Raw genomic sequence first — 27,980 nt, 5'->3', positions numbered from 1 at the left:
CTAGTTGATTTTTTACTTTTATATCATCTATCAATGTAGCTTTATTAGATAGTTTTACATACCTTTTTCTTTGACCTCTCTGCTTTTCCTCTTCCTCCATTTGACATAACAAACCATTCCGAAAGGTAAAAGTCAAAGAGATGGCTAGCATTGTATCCAAGTGCTAAGGTGGACTTTTACTAGGGTCTGACTAATCTTAAGGATGCAAGTATGACAACAGGTGTCACACACTATCTGCTGCAATGGTGGAACTATAGAGTAGAAGGAACACTAACCTCTGAAGTGTCTTTACATTCCACTGTCTAGACATGTGGAAGCAAAAAAAAAGACAAGATGGGACGCTACAGGGTGAAAGGACAGGCTCTGCCCATGCTCATGTCCCTAGAGATAGATTTCTTCTTTTTCTTTCCTTTCCTCCCTCCAAAATGGTCTTTGAACGTGGCTAATCTTCAAGCATCACCTCCTCCAAGCTCAGGAGCGATGCATCCCAAGAAAGAGGAAGTTAAGCAAATCCACCAAGAGGCCCCCATGGATGAACAAGGTGCTTCTGGGCAAAGTCAAACAAAAAAAGAAAGCCTACAGAGGGTGGAAGCAAGGGCAGGTAACCTGGGAAGAATACAGAGAAACTGTCCGAGCAGCCAGGGATCAGGTTAGGAAAAGACAAAGCCCTGATAGAAATCAGTCTGGCCAGGGATGTCAAGGACAAGAAGAAAAGCTTCTATAGGTATGTATGTCAGTGCAAGAGGACGAGGGAAAATGTGGGTCCCCTCCGGAATGAAACAGGTGACCTGGTTACCCAGGATATGGAGAAGGCTGAGGTACTCAACGACTTCTTTGCCTCAGTCTTCACTGGCAAATGCTTGAGCCACACTGCCCAGGTCACAGAAGGCAGGGACTGGGAGAATGCAGATCCGCCCAGTGTAGGAGAAGATCAGGTTCGAGAATATCCAAGGAACCTGAAGGTGCACAAGTCCATGGGACCTGATGAGTTACATCCGCGGGTCTTGAGAGAACTGGCGGATGAAGTGGCCAGGCGACTCGCCATCATATTTGAGAAGTCCTGGCAGTCTGGCGAAGTTACCACCGACTGGAAGAGGGGGAATCTAACCCCCATTTTTAAGAAGGGGAAAAAGGAAGACCCAGGGAACTACAGGCTGGTCAGTCTCACCTCCATGCCTGGCAAGATCACGGAGCAAACCCTCCTGGAGACTATGCTCAGGCACATGGACAATAAGGAGGTGACTGGTGACAGCCAACACGGCTTCACTAGGGGCAAATTGTGCCTGACAAACTTCGTGACCTTCTATGATGGGGTTACAGCGTCCATGGATAAGGGAAGGGCAACTGACGTCATCTACCTGGACTTGTGCAAGGCATTTGACACTGTCCCACACGACATCCTTGTCTCTAAATTGGAGAGACATGGATTTGATGGATGGACCACACGATGGATCAGGAATTGGCTGGATGGTCGCACTCAAAGAGTTGTGGTCAATGGCTCAATGTCCAAGTGGAGAACGGTGACAAGTGGTGTTCCTCAGGGGTCGGTACTGGGACCGGCACTGTTCAACATCCTTGTCAGCGACATGGACAGTGGGATTGAGTGCACCCTCAGCAAGTTTGCCGACGACACCAAGCTGTGTGGTGTGGTCGACACGCTGGAGGGAAGGGATGCCATCCAGAGGGACCTTGACAGGCTGGAGAGGTGGGCCTGTGCGAACCGCATGAAGTTCAACAAGGCCAAATGCAAGGTCCTGCATGTGGGTTGGTGCAGTCCCAAGCACAAATACAGGCTGGGTGAGGAATGGATTGAAAGCAGCCCTGAGGAGAAGAAGGACTTGGGGGTGTTGGTTGATGAGAAGCTCAACATGAGCCGGCAGTGTGCGCTTGCAGCCCAGAAAGCCAACCGTGTCCTGGGCTGCATCAAAAGAGGTGTGACCAGCAGGTCAAGGGAGGTGATCCTGCCCCTCTACTCCGCTCTGGTGAGACCCCACCTGGAGTACTGCGTCCAGCTCTGGGGGCCCCAGTACAGGAGAGACATGGAGCTGTTGGAGCGAGTCCAGAGGAGGGCCACGAAGCTGATCGGAGGGATGGAGCACCTCTCCTATGAGGACAGGCTGAGAGAGTTGGGGTTGTTCAGCCTGGAGAAGAGGCGGCTCTGGGGAGATCTAATTGCGGCTTACCAGTACCTGAAGGGGCCTACAGGAAAGCTGGAGAGGGACTGTTTATCAGGGAGTGTAGTGACAGGACAAGGGGTAATGGGTTTAAGCTGAAGGAGGGTCGATTTAGATTAGATGTTAGAAAGAAATTCTTTACTGTGAGGGTGGTGAGGCACTGGCGCAGGTTGCCCAGAGAGGTTGTGGAGGCCCCATCCCTGGAAGTGTTTAAGACCAGGTTGGATGAGGCTTTGGGCAATGAGGTCTAGTGGAGGGTGTCCCTGCCCGCAGCAGGGTGGTTGGAACTAGATGATCTTCTGAGGTCCCTTCCAACCCTAACCATTCTATGATTCTATGATTAATGTGACCCAAGTTAAAGTCACTAAAATTCTTCAGGTTCTTCAGCTGATAATGCAGCCACTTCAGAGTTGTCTATTGTCACACTAACTTGCTCAAAGTGTATCTGGTGGCCCTGAATTCTGATCAGGGAGCCTATGGGAAAGGAGACTGGCTGGTATTTCTGAATAATCCATGCTGTTCTTGCATAACAAGGCTCCCACAGAAGCACATCTTCCTTCTGCAATTCTATTCATGGGGAAATGGTGAAAGATCTGGCTCGGCATATGAATGCAGGTATACTCTACAGTAACAAAGCAAGTGTGCCATTCTGAGATAGGAGACATTTTATTTCGCAGACTGTCAGCACCTGGAGATGTTAAAGACGTGAAAGTAATTTACAGAATGAATTAAACCATGGGGGTCCCAAGTTAGAAATTAAAGAGAGACTCTTGTCAAACATATCTCCACTAAAATTTGATGCTACTGTATTCAGCTTAGTGTACCTACATGTAGCAACTCACGTAATCCTCTTAGTGGGGTCTGTCCTTTCCACTACATGAGCTAGAATACCTGAGACAACGGTATGATTTATAAACAGAATGAGTCTCTCAACTTTATTGTCCTTAGTTGCAAGAGTTTTAAGTCATACTCTTAACATTTGAATGCCGTTTTTGTATTGCACTTTATTTGTGAGTGGGTGTTTTTGGTGTTATACACGCTACATAAAATGAATCAGTACCAAAGAAAATGCAACACCTATTTTCATGTGTTTCGTAAACATCCAGCCTGTGGCTTGTGTCTGCTGTGCAGCACAGTTGTTACTACCAGCTAACAACATGTTCTAAACTAACAGAGTAAGTCCTACAGATCTCATTTTTGTGAATTTTAAAAACACTGGAACAGGATTAAGAGGAATTTGCCAAATTTCTGTGTTCCCTGTACCTTCTGAGGACAAGGAAACCTGAAATTCTCTCACGGCAGTGAGGAGATGGTATCAAGAACAGTGCTAAACAAGGCCAAAGTGATCACAAGTACTTTCCTAAAGAATAATACTCTATGTATATTGTTCTCAAATAAAAACTGAGAGTCCTAACTAAAGTGATGATTACTTGCAAGTTGTGTGATTCACTTTCCAGCCTGCATGACAAAAGAGTAAAAAAGCACCCAGACCTACATACCTATCTCAGTTTATTCCTTTCTATTATTTGATAGCCAAATTAACGTCAGACAATGAATTCAGAATGCCCTCCATGGTGTGACAGAGTATAACGCAAGCTTAAGACAGAAAAGTAAGCGACAACAGATAAACGCAGGACGACCATGAAAACAAAGTTTACAATATACTGCTTTTATATAGCAATATAAGATACAAACACCAATTATCCCCATTTTCTAGATGAGGAAACAAAAAGCTCTGCTCTAGACCACAAAACAAATCAAGGGACTCATGCTGAATACACATAATTATGTCATACTCAGGTTTCTATTCATTTTATCACATTTATCCTCAGTACCTGACACCTAGCACTTTCTCTTATTAGCTAAAGAAGTCAACAACAACAGGTAAGCACCATAGCATGTATCTGGAGCACGGTTCAACTAAAAATCTACCATGTCTACATCACATCCCACTGCAGACCATACAGACAGGTTCAAGAGCATGCCCCTGATGCTAGCCAGGGCAGTTACTTACTGAATCTGTGAGCAGGACAGATCAGAAGTCTTGTTGCCCTCCATTAAATCTTTGCAGTTGCTGGCAAACCACTGGCTAGGGATTTTCTGAACAAGTGGTTATATTCAGATCTTTGTGCTAAACAGCCCTTGATGGACTTTCCTTTTATGAGTGTATCTAATTTGCTTAGTAGGCAGATTTCCTTCTGCTTTTTTTCTTCATCTTGGGTTAATGACTTCTACTGTCAGTATCTGTACCGTGTGTCTAAAGAAGATTTTCTGGAGCTGCAGAAAAGAGATCTCTGATACAAATATAAGGAAGAGACTGGTCTATAGATCACTCCTCCTGGGCTACACCAGCGTAGATGGTAAACAGATCTCAAGACAATGGCAGATTTGTTCCTGGCTCATGATGATGATTTCAACAGATCATAACAATGCTGTTGCTTTGCGGTTTGTTTAAATAGATTTATAACACACTAACTCCCTTTTACAAGAGCAAAGAGATGCTTATTCTGATCCCAGAGGCACAAACTGAGTAGATATGAGGTGAAATGGTCTGAATTTGCCAGTCAGACTTGCAGCGTGACTGCATCTGCTGCTTGGATGCTGCCTAAATAGGCCAAGATCAAGGTTGCAAAGATTGATTTGATTCTGATCCCTCAAAGTAAACAAGACCCAGAAATCAAAGCTCATAATAAAATTTCAAATTATCCCATGAAGTCATCTCGTATTTCTGCACTGCAATGCACATATAATGCATGCATGAGCACATACACACACATTCACACTCAAACCCGTGTTATCCCCTGCATTTGTATGTTGCACCATTGCAAACAGACTCCGAAAGAATACAATTGCTAGAGGAAAACAGCACCCATTGGTGCAGGCAACCTATGCTGCTGTTCCCCTTTTCTAACCAGAAAACACTGACTCTCACCTACTTGCCTCACCTCCCTGCCCCTTTTGCCAATGAGGAACTCACCTTACATCTCTACAATGCTTTCCTCGGCCAAGTCTGCAACCCCAGGCAACCCAGCCTCGATTGCAGGCAGCAGAGGCAGAGAGCTCAGCTCAGAGTTTGCCATGCTCAGTGCATGTCACATAACACAAGCAACCTGCTAACGAGCTGCTATGTGCTCTCTCAAAGTCACAGCTGCCAGCAACAATTGAGCAAGTGCAGCCTAGCTTTTCACGATTCCTGCCTGTTGCCCAGGAACCACACAAAGCACTGGAGATTTTAAACAGGTGCAAACAGTGCTTTTCTCCCAGGCCTTGTCCTCCAGCACGTCAGACTGCACAGCCCCTGCAATGGAAATGCAAGAGGAACCGGAAAGCAGCAAATGAAGTTTTAAAATGCAATCAGAGTTCCTACTGATAAAGCGACACTTTTATGACATGAGAAAAACAGCTTGTACATAGCACTATAAGCAAATGCAGGAAGGCTTGGTCAGGCTTGCCTTTGTGAAGACCTGCTCTTTTCAGAAATGTGCAACTGTATTATAATTCTGGGTTACAGACTTTTCTAAATTTGTCAGTATTTCTCACCTGCAAAATATTTTGTTAATGGAAGAAGTAACGTTTCAGAACACGCAATGATTCAGAACGTGTAATGAGCACCAAAAAGAAATGAAAAGGGTGCATTTTAAAGCTTACTTTTAAAATAATTCTGTAGCTGTATAGGAATTTTTAATGCTCAAATACATCTGTCAAATAAGTGTCTTTGCAAGCATAACATAAATCACACAATTATTTAATTTTGTGTATGTCCAGAAATTATGCATGTACCATCTGTTTACAGCCCATTGCTTAACATTTTAATCTTGTACGTACACAGCCCAGTGCATAGGTGGTACCGTAGGTAGACAGAAGAAGTTATTTCCTGAACTGAAAAGCTGTGAGACAATTTTTAACAGGCTTGTTAGAAAAGACTGCACTAACTCCAGAATGGTTTGTTTTGTCAATATTGCCTACACTGTGTTAAGGTCATCAGTATGAGTTTGCTATTAGCTACATTCCCATGTTGGTAATCAGGCAAATTCCTGTTAATTTCAGGCAGAATCTTGCCTGAATTGGAAGGGAGCAGGAGCTGGTTAAGGCCATTAACCAGATGGCTATTTAGATCTGGCGCTCTGATGTTATGATCAACTACTAGTCTGGTGTCTACCTGCTACTTACCAGCCTACTCACAAGAGCAGGCATAGGTCAAACCTTGAGGAAGGCTTTTCTGCTATTCGTTCAGAAATGTTACATTGTTGACATGCATGCTAAGGGCTTCTGTCTGAAATGAAACTGCTCAGATAGGTTTTACCTTCCTTTTTGGATTCAGCTTTCCATTTGGATGGAAGGTTGAAAAGGCTAAAGGGTTCTCTTGTACAGACGCCAACAAAAACAAAGGTAAACTTAGAATTTTCATTAACTGTAAATTACAAGAGCAAACAGAAATAAGGATTGATGTGAGCAACAGGGAATGCTAAAGCTTCACCAAATGTAATGTGTAATGCCTCAACCCAAACATATTTTGGGATGACTGCCAAGAAGATGGGTATAAATGTGGGAGGCTTAGTAGAGTACAGTTTGAGCTAAAATGTGTAAAGTTTTCACTTGTGCTAAGGAAACATTCGTAGCTAGGTAAAAACAAGGCCTTATGAAAAATCCAATTTTGCATCTAATCTAAATTTCCCTGGGCAAAGCAACTTCTCTCTTCCTAAACTAATCCTCGAGATAGCTGGTGGTGGCGTGTAATTATTGTGGATAGTATTGCCATGGCTTAGGCACTAGTTGACTATTGTAAAGTCTAGAGCTATCTTACCCAGCATAAAATGGTTTGATGTTCTCATCTAAATCTGAGTTGGAATTAGTCATTAGAATGTTTTTGTCATTTGGTGGTCCAGTGACACCTGCCTCTACGAGGCAGAAACATCAGCTCTAACAAACTTTCATGTGCTATCTTAGCTTACACTGTTACCCATTAGATCTTTTGACCCAGAATCTCCTAGTAGTGAAGGATGCAGCATCCCAAACCACCAGAGCTTCTCCAGCAAGTAATTACAGTATCTTGCATGTTGTCAGGGCCGAAGTAGAAAAGGCATTAAATAACCCAGATAATCCCTCTTTGCTGCTAAAAATCCCCCAGCTGAAAAAGGCCAAAGTGGTTGAGTATTGGTTTATCTACTGTCAGAGCTGTGCCTCAACAGTAAGAGTATGAGGTGCTCGACTAGAAGACCAGTTCATGAACTAGGACTTGAGGTTATTTTTCATCAGATAAACAATGGACAATTCTAGTAAAGGCAAGAGGCTGGAGAGTAAAAGGCTACAAATTCTATAGAAATGTTCAACACAGGCTCATTTTTCAGCTTTTTTTAAGATGCTTTCTTCTTGAGCTGATAGACTGATTCTTTCAGCAAAAAATGTCAACAGCAGTAAAGCTTCTTACCTTCATTTTCTGCATAGACTTCAGAAAGCAGACACAGTAATGAAGCTCCAAGAAGCCATTTTACTGGCTCCCACTTCACAGTTTTATTCGTGCAACTGGTTCCAAGATTTGGAGACAGTAACACAAGTTTCTCTATGTTAAGTGCAGGGTACATCCTTTCCTCTCTGTGCCTGAGATGATATAGCATCTGCAGCTGACAGACAGGGACAAGCTTTTGATTCCCCTTAATGCACCTCCAGTTCTACACATGTGGAAGTATGAAGTGCGTACTGACAACACAGTACAGGAATCACACTGGCAATACCCAATGCATCCCATCACTTGGCAGATAAACATGACCCTCCAGTAAAGAGATGGTGACAACAGAAACTTATCCCATCTGAAAGACAATTAAAATCTCAAAAGACACTGCCTATTCATTTCATTGCTCACCACATAGATCTGTTCAGCCAAAAGGACCAAAGGTGACAAGTAACCCCAGCAATATATACACATAATGCTACTTGTCACCAGAAGTAATAATACGGCCTCCATTGGTAGGAGAGACTGTGTCTTTCCTCTCTCTGGAGAATGTCTCCTTTAAGGCTAACATTGGCATAAGAATGGTGGGAACACTTAGGAAGGACTCTGAGGTAAACGCAACTCAGATTTGTCTCCACAGTTGCCAGCAACTAAGAGGCAGGCAAAGACATTTCTTAGGTTGCCCAAGAACAGAAAGTACACCACGTGCGATGGAGTTTAATGACAACAGTGATTCAAAAGAGTCTCTTTAAACTCTAAGGGTCCTAGACATTGTGGAACAGGCTAGGACCCACTATTTTGGCAACAATCTGAGGATGAAGTTATCCTCTCTGTAAATTGAAACTTTCCTTCAAATTCCGTCAAGCGTGTGCACCTCAGCAAAGCTTAGAGGAGCCTGAAAGAAGAATGTATCCTTTTCTGCAGTGGCTTCTATAAAATAAGAAACTGGATTAACCATAGTCATCACTGGTGCCAGCCAGACCACAAAGTGTACCATCAACACCCTGCTGTAAGGTAAAAGCTATTGTAATTTTAAAAGAATATCAATTATACATCCTGCCCCAGAAGTGCTATAACCTGACTTCAGATTTCTTATAAACTATGTCTTATCGCACTTCTAAATAATAACAGAATAAGAAATATCAGGTTACTTTCTAGGAGCTATTTACAAAACCCTGGGATATTCTAAGCAAATATTATTATTCTGAATAGCACTACAAGCTGCCCTCCATCCACAGCACCATGCAGGCTGTCATTTTTGTAGTTAGGATGCATTTTGCAGCAAGACGTAACTGTTCTTTCAAGTGCACTGTACTGCTAGTTGTTGTCACAATTATTTATAACTAGGGACATCCATCTCCTACTAACCTTCTGTTCTGGTCCAATATACAGGAAACAGTATTTCGAGGGTTGAAGTACATTTATAAGAATTTCAACTCAGTATTTCTTAGCTAGATTCTGCCCTCTGTTTTTGACTGTCATCCTAGACAAGTCAAAGATGGTATTCAGTCTTCCTCTCTATGGCATGGTATGAGTGTATAAAAACTTAATTTTGATAAAAGATCAAGATAGCAAATGAAGATGTTCAGCTAAAGAAGGGCTTTTTCAAGAGACATGTAAACATGAGACCAGTAGTTGGGTTTCTTCTTTAAACTGTATCATAAAGGTACTGTAGCATTCTTTAACAGAGAGCAGCAGTGGAATAGCGCATGAAGCGTTCAATGCCAAGAAATAATTGATCCCTAGCTTAGCAGTGAATTATCCTTGAGAAAGTTACTTAACTGTTCTATGTTTCAGCTTCCCCATCTATCAAATGGGGATAATGATACTTTGTAAATCCACTCTAAGGTTCTTTAACAAATGTATTATCATTTGGAAACTTGTAAAGTGCACTGGAATTTCTAAAAAAAACCATTGAGAATATAGGAGTAAGTATTGCTTTAAATGTTTGTTGCAATATTTTAATACAAGGCATACCTTTCTTATAAGTACTTTACAATATTCTCAAGTGTTTATATGTACTGTTTAAGCGAATCAACTACAATTATCATACCTCTAGCATACCGGATTTGAAGATACTACATGCTTTAAGTTAAAACTTGCAACTGTTGGTTTAAACATGAATCTTTTCATGGACCTCAGAGACAGAGTGGGTCCTGTATTTTTTGCAAAGACATACAACAGTCCTCCAGCTGAGGTAGCACTGCATTCTTTGAAACATACAATAATTAGGAAACTAAAAGAGAAAGAGATGAACATTGTGTCCTGCCTCCCCAACATTCTTTTCAGCACCTACATGATACAGATGCCACAGAAGACTCACTCTTACTTTGAAGTGCAAGAAAATATATCATGGTAAGAGACTGAGTGTCATTCAAAGCATCCTTTGAAACTTCTTAAAAACTGCAGCTGAGCTTTGCATGTGGAGATGTTTTAATGATTAGTTTATTTTTCTGTACTTTTAGAGCACAGAAGAGCAAATTCATTACATGTTGAAAACTCAACATACTTTGCAGGCTTTAGATATTCAAATACTTCTACTTTGGAAAGTTTATCCTGCTTAAATATCTACTTTCAGGGTGTAATCCAAAAGTGGCTGGACATACATATTGTAGGTCAAATTCCAAGTCATCAATCAGTTAGTTATGTTTTTTAAGGCAGGTATTTTAGTGCAGAAGAGAGCTGTTTCCTCAACTTCATATTAAAAGAATGGACCACAGAGTTTCTCAAATAATCAACATTACATATGGGACCAAGCGTGGAAACTTGCAGGCCCAAAAGATTATTTTCTCTGGACGTTATTAACAATCAAACCAAGATATCAGAACTGGGGATGGCTTGCAAGTTTGTAGACAGCACTCAGTATAAACCAAATGCTACAATAGTTATATTACTGAAGGAGAAAAAAGTTGGGGAGATTCTACAGCCATTTCCTCTTTAATAAGTATTTCATTCACTAACTTTGTAATACAGTGAAGAGAATTTCTATCCATCAAGTTATTCAATCATATTTATAACAGATAAAAATTTACAAGCCCTAAGTTAGCTACGGTGACCTTATCTCCAAGTAAAAAATTATGTACATATTTGAATACAAAGGCAGCAAACTGGATTTTCTTATTCTTATCAAGATTAATATAATACTTGAATGCAAACAGGACAGCTAGATAAGAGTTACAACAGCAATGTATGAAATTTCCCCCTCCCCCCATTTTTAGGTATGATTAAGAAAGCAACAGCAGAAATATAAGCAAAAGGGGAAAAAAAATAAGGTTCATCCAAATTAAAACTATGTTAAAAAAACCCAGTATGGCCCTGAATCTGTGGTAGACCTGTAAGGAGAAATCACCAACTGGAAGGGGAGTGAGGTGGGATGCCCTCAGAGTGTAGAAGAGAGTGCAAGAGCAGGAATGTGCCCCTGCAGGTCGTGTTAGAGCTTCAAATGTCTCCAGCTCAAGTGACTAATGTGAATGTGCAGAGAGACAACCACTTTGAGCAGAACTTTTTAACTGATTAAGTCACTACCATAAATCTCAATATGTTCCCTGCCATATTGGCAGCCTGTCCCTTTTTTCCTTTTAACTGTGGGCCAGATCCTCAGCTGGTATAAGTTGGCATCGCATTTTGTTGCCTTCAGTGGAGCTAAGCCAATTGATGCCATCTGAGCATCTGATATTATATTTCTGTAGCAGTTAAAAAATGATACAGTGGCATTAATTACTACATAGCCATGTCTCATAACCTCATGGCAGGGGTGGAAAGACTCCTCATTTATAGTCACCAGTCAACATACAAAGTGGAAGGGTCAATTGGCATTCCAAGCTCTGTTTGATGGCTGTAAAGCTACTAGTCATTCCAAACACAGGGATCTCATTTTCCGATGTGATTTAAATACTTAAAATTTGTTAACTCAAAGGCATGTAGTAGCTACGCTATGTCCTGAAAGCACCACAAGCTATTGCATCAAAAATGCAATGGATCTGACATGCAGAAGAACAGGCAAACTGGGGCAGACAAAAATTTGTTTAACTGGGAAGCCCGAGTCCCTCTGCCAGCTAAGGGTACACCTTCATCTGTAAGCATTCTGCTGCAGACTAACAGAACATCAGAGAGGCAAACTGAAAAATCCTGCAGGTTATAGCTGCAAGTCAAAATATATCCGTACTTTTATTCTTAACTGTTAGGAAGAGCTTTACAGTGCTAACCACGTAGCATCATTCTCCACTGCAGGATGCACAGGAATCAGAAAATGGAAGGCAGTTATCTTTCCAAGGTCCAGAGAGACAGTGGTCACAGAACTCTGAATGTTATCTTAGTTCTCCTGTATTCATGTTTTTGCTTTCTGCCTGGGTTTTGTTGTTGTGAGGGATGTTTTTCCTGATAGGCCACCCTGCCCTGTACAGCTAACTAGCTATATTTCTATAGCCAGTTGGAATAGGGTCTTTGGATTTCTGACACCACGCTGAGAACCTTTACTCAAAGACATTCTCCAATTTCTGATTTTCTGATAGAGAAGGTGGTCATTTTTTGGTTCAGCAAAGGGAGAAACGGAGCATAGGATTCATTATGGACAACTGCTCATTGGTTTGGACTCTCACAACGACCTGACACTCATAGTTTATATATACTCTTTGTGTAAAAAGCCCCTAAGTTCCATTTCACTGCAGAAGGAAATAACCTTAACAGGAAAATCTTAACATCCAAGTAAAACCTTTCTTCTCCAATGAAATAACATTTCCTACTTTCTACCCAACACAAAAAAGTGCAGGATGGGACCCCAAAGAACAAGGGTGGGCTCAGACACTCATCCAATGTACCCAAGTAACGATCACTTGCATCAACATTTTAGATGCAGCAAAATGTTCATTAAGTCAGGTAGGTTATTGAGGGTTATTGTCTGTGTGTTTGAGGGAGGGCTAAATGGGGAGTTATTCTATGGCACTGAATCTATCCTGGCCTGCTTTCATTTGCATTCCCTGCCCTTCCCAGTATTTCCTCTCATATATAATTACATCCTCAGCTCCTAAGTTATTTTATTTTAAGCACTTCATACCCCCTGGACACTCAACACTAAGATCTTACTGAACATTAAACAAGCAGATTCCCATCTTTGTCTTTAAATGGGAAAAATAAAAGTACTAACCTATCAGAAAAAACACACTTATTCTCCACCTACTCAATAGAATTTGCATGTTATAGCAGCATGCACGCTCCTAACAAGCTTCCAAATGGGGGATTGGAAGTAAGCAGACTCATTCTACAAGTAAATGTAAAATAAATGGCCTTATGTTGGATGAAGTATATGTCCCAAAATGCAGATAGTTTGCTATGGCTATAATGTAACTACCTGGTAACAAGCAAAGGCCAAAACATGGGAAGACAAACCCTGGCTTCAACAGGGTTTTGCTTGCATAAGGACAGACCATGAAATTCAGGGCTTTAGCCACAAAAGAGCAGAGCATTGAGAAACAGGAAACAAAGAAAGAATCAAAACAGAGAGAAAAGGAAACATTGCAGAAGATGACATACAGGGGAAGGATAAGAGTAAACAGGAAAATGTAAGGGGATGAATAGGAAACAGGAGAAGCAATGGACACATTGATCTGATAAAGCTTTTATGGGATTGACTGCAAGTTTCTCTGCTCAATACACAGTAGTATTTAACATGCCAAAAGACAAGCAACCGAATCTACTAATATTAACCAGGAAAAGCCGTCCTGTTTTGGGAGTGTTTAAGTGCCTCTTTTCATCCATACCAAAATGGCAGCCTCCAACTTTCTCCCACACTCTTCCTCCACCTGTATTCATCGCTTGACCCCCCCCTCTAGCTCTCATCAGCAAACTTGTTTGCTGACGAGGAGGAACCATTTTTTCCCCTTGCTACTAATGGAAAAAGCAGCAACAGCCTGCCTCTCTCTCAGGCCACAGCTCAGCAAGGAATTTATATCAGAAGATTGCTGAATTGACCCACTGATGAGCAAAATTTGCGACCAAGAAGTAAGGAGTCACGTTAAAGCCAAATTTCCTTGACGCTGTCTGTTTATATACCAGGAAGATGCCAGGGTGCCAGTGAAGTGTCCTCAGATTCTTTTCAAAAAATTGCGCTGGGATGAAATGTCTTCACAGCCTTGCACATTTGCTATTATGTTCCAATACTACAAATGGAGGAAAATTATGGAAGCTCTACTACTGTCATTCTAGAGAGCACTCCACTAGGAAAAACTTTGGATGAAGAAAAGAAATTACAGACTTCCTCTCAGAGCTGAGTGCATCTGAATGTGACAGATAAGATCCACACTGCAAAAAGGTTTGAAACCTATTACATATCTGGCAGAAAATGTAAGAGAGTTTTAAACAGACACATTCTGCCTAGCTCAAATAAAATTAAACCAGTTGATTAAGAATATGTCTTAAATTCACATGAAGAGTACCATCCATCTTTAAAAGCTTGGCCTCCCATTTTTATATATTATACTTGGCAGAAATATGTCCACATTCAGTCATTTTGTCTTAAGTCAGTCTTAGGATCCAGCTGCTCCGATATTGATGAAAATGAAAATTTTAATCTTCAAATACTTCATTTAACTATTATTTAAGAAATATTATTGCTTAAATGAAATACTCCCTTCAGAAAAAAACGCTCATAAAAATATCTGCCTTCCTTTTTTATTTAAGAAGGGATTTACTGCGTCCAAAGTTTATAACAATCCATAAATGTGTTTAGTCATCCTTACCACAGGGGAAGAAAGTAAGTCAGGAATTTCTGCCTGACAGAAATCCTGCAATTGACAAAGCTTCTAATTTTGACTTCAGTGGAAATTTTACCTCAGCATGGATTCACAGGATTTGGTCCATGCTTTGCAGAGATGATTGGGATTCAAGTATTACTTAGACAATTGTTTTGCTGAATCTCAAGTGCACTCTTAGAAGAAATGGAGGGAATGAGTTTGACAAGAGATCAAAGAGATCAATTATCATGGTGTCCAGTGGACATAAAGTGTCCAGTGGACACCAGCTGGATGGGCTGAAGATGGGCATTAATCCAGTTTAGTTTTAGGATGCTAACATACAAAGTAGAATAATCCCTTTCCTCCCCAAAAGCATGGCTGGCATTTATATTCCCATTTCTTATGTAATGGAGCTTTCCTAATATTTATTATTTATCAAAAATACTTCTTTTCAATGTTTCCCTAGGGAGCTGATATACCCAATTTCAATTTATAATTAGAAAAAGCATGCAGCTGTTACTAATAGGCCAAATGCTGAAAAGCTTGCCCGGGATTTAGACTGCCCACTGTTACAAATGCAATGTGACTAAGACTCCCCATGACATCCAGCTGATAGGTCTGGGGAAATCTGGCCAGGCACCTTGATAATAAACAGAAATATACAGGCTATGCAGCCTCATAACTTCCATGTCTCGAATCTGTTTCTCAGTTTCCTCTCCATCGACATTTCTTTCCTCCCTTTGAAAAGATGTGGAAGGCAACCAGGAAAAAAGCAACAAGCCCATAACGAAGTTGTTCTAAATCTCTCTGAAGCAGCAGACAGAACAAATGGCTCCTCAAAAGCAAATCCCAGGTGAAAGTTCCTTGCTGCAGTTCTGTGGTCTGAAACAAGAGAAGGGATGCAGATATTCTTTATGCTAGAACAACCTAGCCTCTAAGTTTGTATTTACTCCAGTAAATTATTCTTCCTTTAACCTGTGATTTTGCTAGCTAGTAATAATTTTGGACTGTTGCTCAGAGGACATCTCTTTGCTTTGTTAACTAGCTGTTATGATGTGGATGTCACTGTTGAATTTGGCCATGTAAATCTTGAAAGTAATTTGCAGCTCTGAAACAGTTCTGGTATATTTCTTCAAATCCTATGCTGTCAAAACTCAGGGAAACTGCGAAGAGGATATGAAGATAGCATCTATAAACACTGCAGCCGGGTACACAAAAAGCTGCAGAGAAAGAATAAGGGTTACCAGAGCAGGAAAATACTGTTAATTACTTAGCATTGTTTCTTGAAGCATAATACCTGTACCTGGAAACTACACATTCCTACCTGTACCTCACATCGATATTACAGGGGTCAATCCCTCTAGAAGAAAAGAGAAACCAAAAAGAGAAATGAAACAAACAAACAAAAAAAGGTACTTACTAGGTAGTATCTGCAGATGTTCAACTAGCAACTTCACTTTTCCCACTCCTCCTTTCAGCAAAATGCTACACTATAAGCATTACAAATATTGGATTTCTTCTCTGGTGTGCCCAGTGATGGAAGTTCATAAAAAGTTAAGGGATAATACTCAGTAGAAGCCAATAATAATTTTGTGTTAAAATATCCACATAATAAGAACACCACCGTGATCGCAAATTTCCACCTTGGGTGTTAAATACAAGCCTACTAAAGCTTCTCCTCTTCCCGGGGCTTAAGCAATGCTCTGCTCAGGAAGCTCAGGATAAGTCTGTCCTCCCATTATTCTGGTGTGAGCCAGCTCAGCAGAAGAGACTTTTATTCTGGTATGACTCAACCAAAAAGTATTCCGGACAGATATACAAGGAAAACAGAAAATGCTCCACAAACAGCAATCCTATCATTATTAAGTATTCAAATGTAAAGTGTTTACAGGATTAAGCAGTAACAGCACTGACACGGTAACACATAGTATGGCCTCATCCTGCAAGCCTCTCTCATCTGAATAATCCTAAGAGTGTGCAGTCCCTTGCAGGGATTGTAAAGTGCAGAAAACTGGGAAATTTGTGAGGAAACAGATAAAAAAGCTGAAGCACACAGCAGCAATGTGACTCACTTAAAATTCTACAGAAAACAAATAGAAATTGATAAATAAAACTGTTTCTGACTTTTGATCTTGTCTGCGGGACACAAGATGTCTCCCACAAGAATAAAAGTACCACGGCAAAAGCAACCCCTCCCTTGACATTTTACTATATTTCTATAATTGTCTCAATATACCAGATCAATTGCATTTGAAAATACAGCTATTAAACCATAACTAGACCATCTTTGGAGCCTTTGTTTGTCAATTGCATCAAACAACAATTCTTCTGCTGACAAGAAATCAGACTGTATTTTTACAATAATTGCAAGTCATTTCTAGGAGAAAGAGGTAGCAACAATACCCAAGGAAATAAAATAACACACTTTTGTGCTTTCCCATCAAACCCGATAGTGGTATGAGTTTAAATCAGTCAGAGGCAGCTACGCATGAGAGATTGCACTCTGCAGGCTCTATCAGTCAGAAGTCAAGGATACACGTCCATGATTTATCATACTTTTCATGGTAATTAGCTAGAGTGCCATTTTGCTTCCAGTAGCATCACTCAACTTTCTTTTTTTAATTTGGTCTTTTTTTCTGCAAATGAATTTACATATTTCTCAGTCTCTCATCCCCTACTATGTTTTATTTATGAATATAGGCCTTCCTGATGGTAACTTTAATGTGAAGAAGGTAGTAATTAGTGTACCTATCTGCTAAGTTAATCCCTTTCCCACAATGTCTGCAGAGAAGTTTCAGGTAAGTAACAGTTTACAGTCAATATTAGGTTTAATTATGCTTAATGAGGGTAACTGTCTCTGTTTACTAACTGCACCTAGGTGTGTAGCTCCTATATGAGTTTTTCTCCCAGCCTCATTCCACACTGTTAATAGTGCCACTGTGCAGGGTACGTGTGGTGCTTTAATCCGTAAAACTGCTCCAGGAGAGCCAAGCAAGTGAGGCACCTGTTTCAACACAGGTTCAGACGGAGCAGAATGGCCTTAAAACAATGACAGCTTTGTGTAAGGAGAAAGTTTTAGTGTCTGGTAGTTTCATGTATGCAGTGCATTAGAGAAAAGAGGAAAAAAAATTAAAAAATAACAGACATTCCCCAAGCCCCTCCTCTTAAAAAATATTAAAAATAAAATAAAGCAGTTGTTCCCAGTTTGCAAGGATCATCCCCAAGAATGTGTCCTGCAGGAGTTACTATGTTCTTTTAGTTCATCGAAAGCTGTGTTAACAATTAATACCCTGAAGTTAAGTTAAACAAAAAAATGAAGACTTCTTGTCTTACTCATATTTCATGAGTAGGTATCTTCCACAACTAAAAAGATTCTTGAGGCAACTGAAGACAACACCAAGTTGTCTTCTAACTCTATACTAGTAAAAAGTCAAAAGCAAAACCTCAGATCCAAAACTAGTTCCACTTCAACTGCTCTTTAGCCTCTGTGCAATGTTGTTCCTTCAGTCTGCATTCTCCTAAAAGGAAGATCTAGATTTGAGTCTACTTCATTACTTTTTGCCATAACATTTTCCTTTGTGATTTCATGTATTATCCCCTTAGGAAATTCATGCGACAGGAAATTTTTCATACATATTTATAACTACCTATGAAAAATGTACCTTCCTAAATCTTTGATTCCCTAGGATGCATGTATTTAGGAGGATCTGCGTGTGTGCACGAGGGACTAAGTTTGCAGGAGAAGTGCCAAAAAACAAAGCTGTTTGATTTCCACCAAGAAATGGAAGTGGAACACACAGAGAAATTGTTCTGTAAATGGAGAGGTTAGTTCATTTGATTTTTCCAAAGCAGTAAGAAGCGAGTATTGCATTTCGTTCATATCAGAGAAATGTGACGTTTGCTCAGACATAGCTCAGGGGGTTTAGTTTTTTTACTTTCTTTTTTGCCCTAGTGAGCACTCAGCATGAGTCCACATGTTCCCTCCTTATTTTTGCCATTGGCAAGACTTCAAGAAAAAACCTCTGGTTAGAAAATTGTTCAAAAAAGGGGGAAAACCTTCAGCTAAATCATGCTTTTTGTTTTTTAAAAACACCCAATTATTTGATTGTCAAAGTAGCAGTTACTAAAGTAAGGTTTTATTTGAAGGCTAAACTCTGTAATTCTGGAAGCTATATCCAGATCGACATGCTCTGACTGTACAGGTTTCAAAATCTAAACTCAAGTCTCTCTGTTAAAGCTTCTATGTATTATTCCTACATGTGCCGAACTAACCCTAACACCCATATTGCTGGATGTTAGGGAAAAGGCTTCTAAAAGAGAAGTGAGATTTTGTAACTGATGTCTTTCCCTCTCAACACTATGTTCCCAAAAATGGATCTAAACATGTAAATACAAGTTTAACCACTATGTAAAACTAATAGCTGCGCAACAAGAAAGAAAACTGCTTTCAAAGTGGCAGTATATTCTTTCCTTTGCCATTTAAGACATCAATATTCAGATAAACATGGACTCTGTTATGAGATGAAAATTATTTACATGCACATGTATTCTTCAGAAAATTGGCGAGGTTTTGTATCCAAGAAGGGAGCAGAAGTAGGAGGGGTCACTTCTTGAATACAAAATCCAGCAGCTAGCTTAATTTAATGACTTAAAATACTACAGAATGACTCTGAGGATCTGGAAAATTTAAACAACTCATGATTTCAGGGACACATTATGGAAAACCTAACTGGGGAATGAAAACAGCACTTAATACAACTGGCCAACACCAGGAGAGGGCACATTCAAGTTATTTCTCAACTGCTGCTGCCTTTCAGTTAGTGCCATGAACAAAGCTTAGGTAACTGAACATCAACCTATTTTACTAAAGCACAGCCCTAGAGTTAGACAACAGGATTACCTGCAGGCCACTGATGTTCAGTGTACATACATGCGTAACTGTCTCCTCAAAAATCCACAGGCAGATCTCTAAGCCACAGGACGCAGATCTCCATGGAGAGAAAGATGGATTTGGGCTATACTATGAAAATCTTTGCAGCTCTCTTCCCCAGACACCTGGTTGGAAAAAAACCTCCACACTTTTCTCAAGAGCCTGGGAGGAAGGTGAGCTTGCTTCCTTGGGTCACTCTGAATAAAAACTAGGTTCTTCCCATTACAGCGTTGCCTCCACACACCTCTCTGCTCAGATTCACCAGTTATAACTAATAACCTTGGGAGGATAAAGATTTTTAAAACTAATTGCAAAATAACCAAAGAAAAGCTATTTCTCAAGTGTCCAGAGTTTAATTCAGTAAAAATCAGGATTTTTCCAAGATCTAGGGAAGTTCAGTCATCCTAAACGAATTGCATCTCTGCGGCATCTCAGCGAAGAGAAAGACACTCTCCCTTGATGACCTCTGAAGTAAACAGGAGAGAGTCTCCAGTCTTGGTAGAGGAAATTACCTGAGAGACATACAGTCTGGTGGCCTCCAGAATCTCAAGAAGGCTTGAAGCTTATATTGAAATGGCTCATTTCACATTTATAGCCCAGCCAAGCAGGTGGGACTGGAACATTGTGTTTCAGTCACATACCAATCAAACTGTTAGAACACAATTTACGAGAAAACTCTTAGACACGGATACCGAGATCTTGGGGTAATCTCATCTCATAAAGAACATCTAAATGTGCCTATAAACATTATTGTAAAGATATCACGGGAAGAAAGAAGTTTCTAATCAAAGTTCTGCAAATGACCATAATTCAGATTATTAAAAAATTAAAGAAAAATTCCTTATGTAATTAAAATGCTCTATGAGTGACTGAGTAGCTATGTTACTTGCTTCTTTATTGTTTTCTTCAATATTGATTTCTTGCCAGAAAAAATACAAGTTTTCAGCTGCTTGCCTCTCAGAAGAGCCTCTTCCTACTTTTGTGAATTCTCTCTGCCATCCTTGAGATATGTCTTGTGAAGGCAAAAAGACTTGCAAAATCCCCAAAGTCCTATTAATATCAGTAAGAATGATACAGGTTTGATTCAAAACAACCAAAGGGAAAGGCTAAAATGGCCTCCAAGCTGTTTTTCAGAGTCAGAATGGTCTACCTCATCTACCTGGCACTAAAATGTGCTGCTGCCATATAAATGGTCCAGCTCACACTGCTGCTGACTTCTTGCTGTCTCTCATTTTGTTGTCTTTTTTTTCCTTTTTTTTTCTCTGGTACAGGAGGAAGAGGGGGTTGGTCTTTTAATGACCCACACTGCTGATAACGTTGCGTTATGCAGTAACGCTACTCTGCTAATCACACTATTGCATAACTTAAGGTTGGTTTTGACTGGAAGGTTTACAAAATGAACAAGCTACATGGAAGGTGTTCAGCAGCATCACCACAATGTTGCCATACAAATGTCTGCTTCAGCTCTAATACGAAAACAGATGTCCATTTATAGAAAGAGGGGACAGGGAGAGAGGAAGAAGGAGAGAAATAAAGGGATGGAAAGAAGGAAGGAGAGGGAGAGAGGGAGAGAGAGAAGGGGGAAAAGATTTGAGTACGACTCAGTGACAGATATAGCTATTGAACTTTGTGGGATGCAATAATGTTTTGAAGTTAAAATCATGTACCACCAGATGGAGGATTTAACCCTCCCTTTAACAATTAGTCCCTTGTCAACCCATGTTCTACTTCTATGGAAAACCATGGAAGCCAAGTGCCTATTGGCTCTAAAAAACTCAACAGAAAAGAAATCTGACCAGGAGGTGGAACAAAAAAAATTCACTGCCCTGAGCTATCCATTGAAGAAAATTAACTTTCCCAAAACAAACACCAGAGATATTAAAGATGAGTAATTTAATCTGTCTGGCCACCTGAATATTGACATCTGGACAGCAAAGTTGCTATTTATTCTTTCCAATGAAGGTAAGCTGACTCACTGGCACAGAAGAAAGAATTTAATACCAAGTTTTGTTCCATGTGGCAAAAATGCCAAGTGCCACCTGTGCCACATCCTCCACATATTACAACATGATCTGCACTTAAGATGAAGAAGAAAATCAGAACCACAGTGGTTAAATACCTTCTTCTGAATCTCAAAAGACTTACTGACATCTATTCCTTGCTCATACCTTTTCACTCCCAGTGGACAGAGACACTGTCTTTTTCAGAGGAGCTGTCAGATCATGGCCCCGGCAAATCAAATCACTGGCCACGTTCAAACATGTGCTCTAAGAAACAGAAGTTTAGCATCCTGAAACTCCACTCAAAGCACTGAATGAGGAAACCTGTTGTGCCAGTGCATTGATTAAAGAAGCAAATGCTTTCATATTCATTTTCAAAACTGGTAAAGGAGAGAGGGTAAAATATTACCTCTCCCACTTTTACCTTTTGTATAGAAAAACAGGCATGCATTATTAGTTGTACCAGAATACCTGCTGAACAACTCAACACATATGCATGCAGGTAAACATAAACAGGCACACACAATACTGAACTTTGTGTTGGCAGCCAGACTGTGGTAACCCATGTCCCCTGGGCAGCAATCAGCTATGAAGGAACAGGAAAAAGTTAGTGTAATGATTAACTAGCCCGGTGGGCTATTATTCATGACAAATAGAGCAGCAGCAGCGCAGGCTGTGATGCTGGTTGCCTCTCCCTCTGGAATGCTGCTAGATGCCTGGAATCAAACTCAGCACAGAAAAACCAGCAAATATCAGCATAAGAAAGAAGCTGCATTTCCCCTCTTGGAGTCTGTACGTAAGGAAGACACATGCAGAAGCAGTGATTTTCCGATAAGCTTGAAGTTGAAAGAATATGACAGATTCCAATATCACCATTTATCAAATACGTATGCATAGGTTTTAGTAAGATTAATAATGTTATTGGTATCACCTATAGGCAATTATTCCCTATACAGCAGCAAGCAAACAACTCTAATGGCAACTGGCAAGTCTCTATGCTCTATGCTAATAGCTGCAGCCATGGTGTTAGTACTGGAGCAGGTGGTTGAAGAGCATCCATTTAGGTGAAAGACTAAACCATGAGTATCCCTATAGCCAATCAGGGAAAAATCAAAGTTATTGTGGCTGTTCCCCCTTCTTGGGTGCTTTTACCCTGCAGTTCTCAGCAAGCTGCAGAAATTCTTTCAACATTCCTTCAAATCTTTCAAATTCTTTTAAAATAGTGCGTTAAAGGTGAACATACTGCAACACCCACTGTATTTCTCTTGGTGCTACTGCGGTCAGCATTTTGCAGAGAGGCAATACGCTATGGTCTGGACTTCACCTTGAAAAAACAAATACCATCTGATTTTTTTCTAGCTTTCAATGATTTAACTTCATCAACCATGCCTGAAATGACAATCAAAGATTCAGTTTTACTTTTTATTTTCCAACAAAAGCATTTGCTGCTTATTTAAGAAGACCTTGAAAGAAACTATTTAGCAAAAAAACCAAATTCTTTCTTTCAATAAACTCACCTTCCCTCTGAAAGGCGTTGCTCTGTGTGGATTATTCATTTATTTTAATTATTTTGAAGTGCCTCCATTTGAGTGGGTAAGAGTTAAGTATCCACAACAGCAAAATAGATCCTAGAATTAGTTGTTATAAACAAAATGTTCTGCAGTGGCCTAAATCTGCACAAGTAGTAAGCCTTGAGTAGTTTGGAAGTCCTTTTCCACAGAGAGTACTTCTGGGAACCCTGAAAGCTATGGAACCCAGGTCCGTGAGCATGTATTATGGGACTTGCATTGTATGGACAGGTCATATCTTTCTAATCATGAACATATATAAATGTTTTTTTCTTATTTTGTAGCAAAACACAAATGTTGCTCTTATTTAAATGTGGAAAGCAAAATCCAACCTGGAAGAGGCTCATACCAACTAAAGCAACTGACCAGAAATTTTAATCTGTCATCCATGAGGATTTATTAGGACACAATGACCAAGTGATACAAGAGAATGCAGAGCGCCAGAACAACATACACAACTAGGCATGTAATCAAAACCAAATAGCAATCTTTCATTATCTCTCTAATCACAACTCTCTCTCTCTCCCTCTCTCTCTCTCTCACACACACACACACACACACACACACACGTATACTCATGCACAGATACATGACTAGTTAAGTTGTTACCCTTTGTTAAGTGTTTTCAGCCCAGATATCTTTCTGGTTAATAGGTACACACACTAAAAACAACAACAGGAAAAAACAAGCCCAAAAAGCCCTAGGAAAACTTTGGATGGAAGAGTTTGGACATGGTGATGTGCACACATTCACAGAAAGAGGAGGAGGAACCAAATCTGGGGAAAATACACAGGATTATCACTTCATAGGCAGCAGGGAATGACTTGAACAAGATTGCAAAAAAATAAACACATATAACATTTAAATCCCAACCTGTATTTTCAGTGACACCCTTTCTCCCAGGACTGTATGTACACTAAAAAACAAAACCCCAGCAGCTACAAATCCACAGCCTTGAGGAATTTCAGCTCTCAATCTCAAGAAAAAACTACCATCCAAACCTCCTGCTGTATCTACAGGCTTCTACTACCACACTCTGATTTAAGGACACGAATGCAATAAAACTAAAACCAAAGAGAGAGAAACCAGTTGAAATGAAGAGTTTACACTACCCATTCCTTCACAGACATGGAAGGTCTGATGTAGGCATCTGGAAATGCAGAATGGTAAATCTCATTTCATAAGTCTCCCCACTTTCAATTTGCATTCCTGTGTGTTGTGCGTACTTCCTATAAATTTATAGCTCCTCTGCACTGTTGCCCATAGTTACACCCAGTACTTACAGGTAAGCCTGCAACCCTGTTCTTCCAAGGAGGTAAATGAGAAAGGAAGGAAAATACTATGAAGGAAAGTAGGAAGACAATTCTGCACTTACTCATCCGTAGTTGGTGGTTATATCATAGGAACAGTTGCTTTAAAATGCAAGTTGTTGTTGAGGTTTGATTTAAAAATCTCTGTCAGTTTTGACATTCAGGTGAAAGTATTGCTGCTGGCTCCAGAGCAATTTGCATATCTTATCACTAAATAAAATGTCTGAGGTGTGCACCAATCTGATGAAATTATAAACAAGAGTCCACACAAGCACACATGCCTTCCTGTTTGATTTCTGTCCTGTTCACTCCTCTATAATAAATTATATGATCATCTCATTCTAGCTGGAGGTTTAACTGTGCATGTAAAAAGGAAAATGATAGCAGCCTATTCTCTTTTGCACTTTACAGCTGAGAACTTGACAAAAGTGTGGATTTTGGGAACCAGCAGAAAAGCTCATTTTGTTACTATCTATCTTCCTCCTCTTTAATTGCCACAAAATTGGTGGAAAATCCCATGTATTACTGTATGTTTAAAAATATTTTCCCAACCTGAAAATAAATAAATGAAACTACACCTCTTTTACTACAAAGACTAATATACATGCTTAACTTTATGTCCTGCAATTAATCTCATCTACTTCAACAGGATTACTCATAATGCTGTAGGTGAAATACATGTGTAAATCCTTGTGGAGTCATGGCCTGAATTGCCAACAACGTTATATGGCACAATTAAATGCCTAGGCCTAGAATGGCTCTGCAGAAAGATTAGGAAAAAAAAACTTTAGGCATAATAAGTAATAAAATCTACTCTAGGGAGTGTCTACGGGAGAAACATTATTGAGGGAGTCGCCTTCCCTTGGGAAACTCACCTGTCACCAAACCCTTCCGGCAATTCACCTTCTTCCTCTTACCAGTTATCACCTTCACTTACCACTCCTTTCTCACTCATCAAATACCGTTCTCCCTCTCCACACATCCTGCTGCTATGTGACAAAGGAGACAGGAGATGCATCTTACTCCTTCTTATTCTTTTGTGCAGTGAAGTAGGATGAGAGCACAGCCTGGCCCTTGTATTGACAAGCATAGTAATGAACAGCTCACGTGCTAATTAACAGCTGAGTACGCAACTAAACAATTTCACCAGCTTTGCTTCTTCACCTGTTGCTGAACTGTTCACATGCTAGCATCTTGCTGAAAATTATTTCCCCAGTAAACTCTATGGACAATCCTTAACCTACTACTGGAGTTCGTTACGAGAAGCTGCTGACCAAAACATATACAAACTGGATACCTAAATTGCCTAGCTCTGTCTTCTGATGAGTAGCTTACCATCTGGTTTCATCTGCAAATACTCATGAATGCTGTATCAAAATTTACTCTCTGTACATTATCCAGTTTTTGACTAAAATCCATGGCTTCCACAAACACTTTCACTTGTAAATTAACTCAGTCAGAAATATTAAATAAAATGCCAGGAAAAGAGAGTCAATCCCTTAAAGTTCAAATGACTATTTGTCACAAACATTTCACCTCTACTAATGAACTGCAAAAATGAATGATAGAAAATGCAAAACTGTATTATGTTTAGCAGTTAACATTTTAATAAGGAGGAGATTAGCAATTTTTAATACCTCCAGTGCTTTGTTATATACAGTAGCACAATAACTGAATATTTTAATTGCTAATTATTTAGACCTCATTCAGTTCTCACTCAGGCAAAACTCCCATTGAGGGACTCTTGCCTCAGAAAAGAGCTACAGGATTTGTCTTACTGTAATTTGAAAAAAACTTTATATATCATAAAAACTATCAAGTTATAGTGAGACAAAAATCATTAAATCCTTAGCAATATTAAACCCCACTGAAAGTCCCACTGACTCTTAACGCCAATGTTTTCATATTAAGTAAAATAGATAATTGCAGTTTACCAGTTGTAACTTACCTGTATAATTTATGCCCAGATATGCTGGTGCTCTTAAAGAGGTCTAATAATGTTTTGAGCTTTCTTACCATAACCTTGCTTTTCTCCTGTGGGAAATCTCCATTCAAATGTGATAGGGAAATAGCATTTCCAAACAATTAAGATATCGACACCTTCAGAAACCCAAAAACTAGCATTTGGTTTTACCTTTTGTCTTCGGACTCCAAAAGGGCTAAGAGCAGCTCTCAACACTTCTTTCTTATGCTCCTGTAAAAAAAAAGAAATGCTTATGTTTAGGGATTTGTGCACACACCACCTTGAGTTTTCATAACAGTCAAATAGCTAGGTGTTCAGTGGGGGAAGTGGGTGGAATGCTGTATATATATAAACATATAGCTATCTGAAGGGAGACAAAACAAAGTCCTACACATTCACATTTAGTACACAGGTGCCGAACAAATAAGCTAAAAGTACTAGTATCCAAAATGTCACGTTATACACATCCTTCAGAGAGAAAAGTTACACAACTGAACACCAGATTAATAGGGAGCGATTTCTAAGACTCCATGCTTGGAAAAAAAAAAAAAATCTCAGTTTTTCCATTAAGCATGGCTTCATTCCTGTTAAAGATAAAAATAAATGGGTGTCACAAGCAAAGTTTTGTCACTTATGTTTGCCATTCAAATGCATTTGTGGAAAAAGTTGCAGGTAAGTACTCTAACAGGTCAAGAGTTTGAAGAGGTTCTTTCTTTTATTTTTTTTGAATGAAAAATTGTGTATAGTCTTCACACCTTTCAACTATAAATGGCTTTAATGACTAAAATGTTCAGAAAACCTCTCTATAGGCTGCATGTTGAAAGAAGAACTGAAAGCAGACTTAGTACCATATACCACTAATTACCAAAATATTCAGAACTGGCTGCCAAATGGCTGAGGAAAATGTAAGTATTTTGAAGTGTGAAAATAAGACTTGGGCAGTCTCCTTCCACCAATTCACAATATGGTTTAGGGACCTGATTGGCATAATTTCCAATTCCTGTTACAAGAGATTCGCTTAGATTATGCCCAAATCCACTCCAGCCAGGCTTCTTGCTTCCTCGCAGGAGCAGTAAGATCCCTTCATTTCCCTCAAGAACTGACCGCCCTTCCACCTAAGAACCTGTGTCCAAAGCTAATACCAGCTCAAATACGGCAGGACTGGGCTAACTAAGCCTACTGGTATTCTTTAGTCTTTCGCTGGTGAGGAGTTTTCAAAGCTAGCTACAAAGACATTTTAATCACTGAGATTTTGACCCCTTTATCATGCTGCAGAACCGATTCAATCGCACTTATTTGCTACAGTCCTGCCTCCTCAAAGCTCAGATGAACTTTTCATCTATTAACGGACCTGTGATCTGTTACCTCTTAAAAGTAATCTGTTAAGACAAAATAACTGCTCAGTGGAACACCCTTGCTGACTTATTAAAAAAGGACACAAAGTGTTGCTTTCTCAAATAAAGATGTGGGCTTTCTGGCTCAGCGTTTCCAAGCCTGACTTCCCACCAGTTCCTGGCTACTACAGGGATGTTTCTGTTGCCTTCTCAGAGACATGCTCGCAATTTCTTTTCACATCTGCAGCCTTCCTCTTGTTTCCCAGGTGCTTTCTACCTCTGATCATCACAATCCAACGATGCCTCAGGTTCAGCATTTGTGGAAATTTCCCTATGGCAATCCCCTCAGCCTACGTGGGTCAGTCCTGACCATACACAGCGTCGTCTGTTCGATGGCGGCTTCCACTTTCATGAGGTCTGCAGCTGCCTGAATAGACACGCCGGATGGCAGCTGTTAGCACTTCCCAGCGTTACACAACCATGGTCTGCAATAGTCTGCCAGTTCTGCACAGACAATGAATAAA

At 40.0% G+C, this 27,980-nt stretch overlaps 1 protein-coding gene across 19 annotated transcripts in view; it reads right to left on the bottom strand.

Moving 5' to 3' along the window:
* ZBTB20 (zinc finger and BTB domain containing 20) overlaps positions 1-27,980 on the bottom strand; it is a 516,306-nt gene that overhangs the window by 399,567 nt on the left and 88,759 nt on the right. For 14 of the 19 annotated variants that reach the window (XM_075765562.1, XM_075765621.1, XM_075765517.1 and 11 more), the window contains one exon: positions 26,294-26,353. The exons of 1 other annotated variant lie outside the window; for it this stretch is intronic. The gene's annotated coding sequence lies outside the window, so the exon portion shown is untranslated. The remainder of the gene's footprint in view (positions 1-26,293; positions 26,354-27,980) is intronic. 4 more of the 19 variants (XM_075765533.1, XM_075765553.1, XM_075765537.1 and 1 more) reach the window with 1 other exon arrangement.

This window comes from Balearica regulorum, chromosome 1 (assembly GCF_011004875.1).
Source record: "Balearica regulorum gibbericeps isolate bBalReg1 chromosome 1, bBalReg1.pri, whole genome shotgun sequence".
Taxonomy (NCBI): domain Eukaryota; kingdom Metazoa; phylum Chordata; class Aves; order Gruiformes; family Gruidae; genus Balearica; species Balearica regulorum.
Note: the sequence above shows the minus strand (reverse complement) of the source record. Positions and strands in the feature narration are given on the sequence as shown.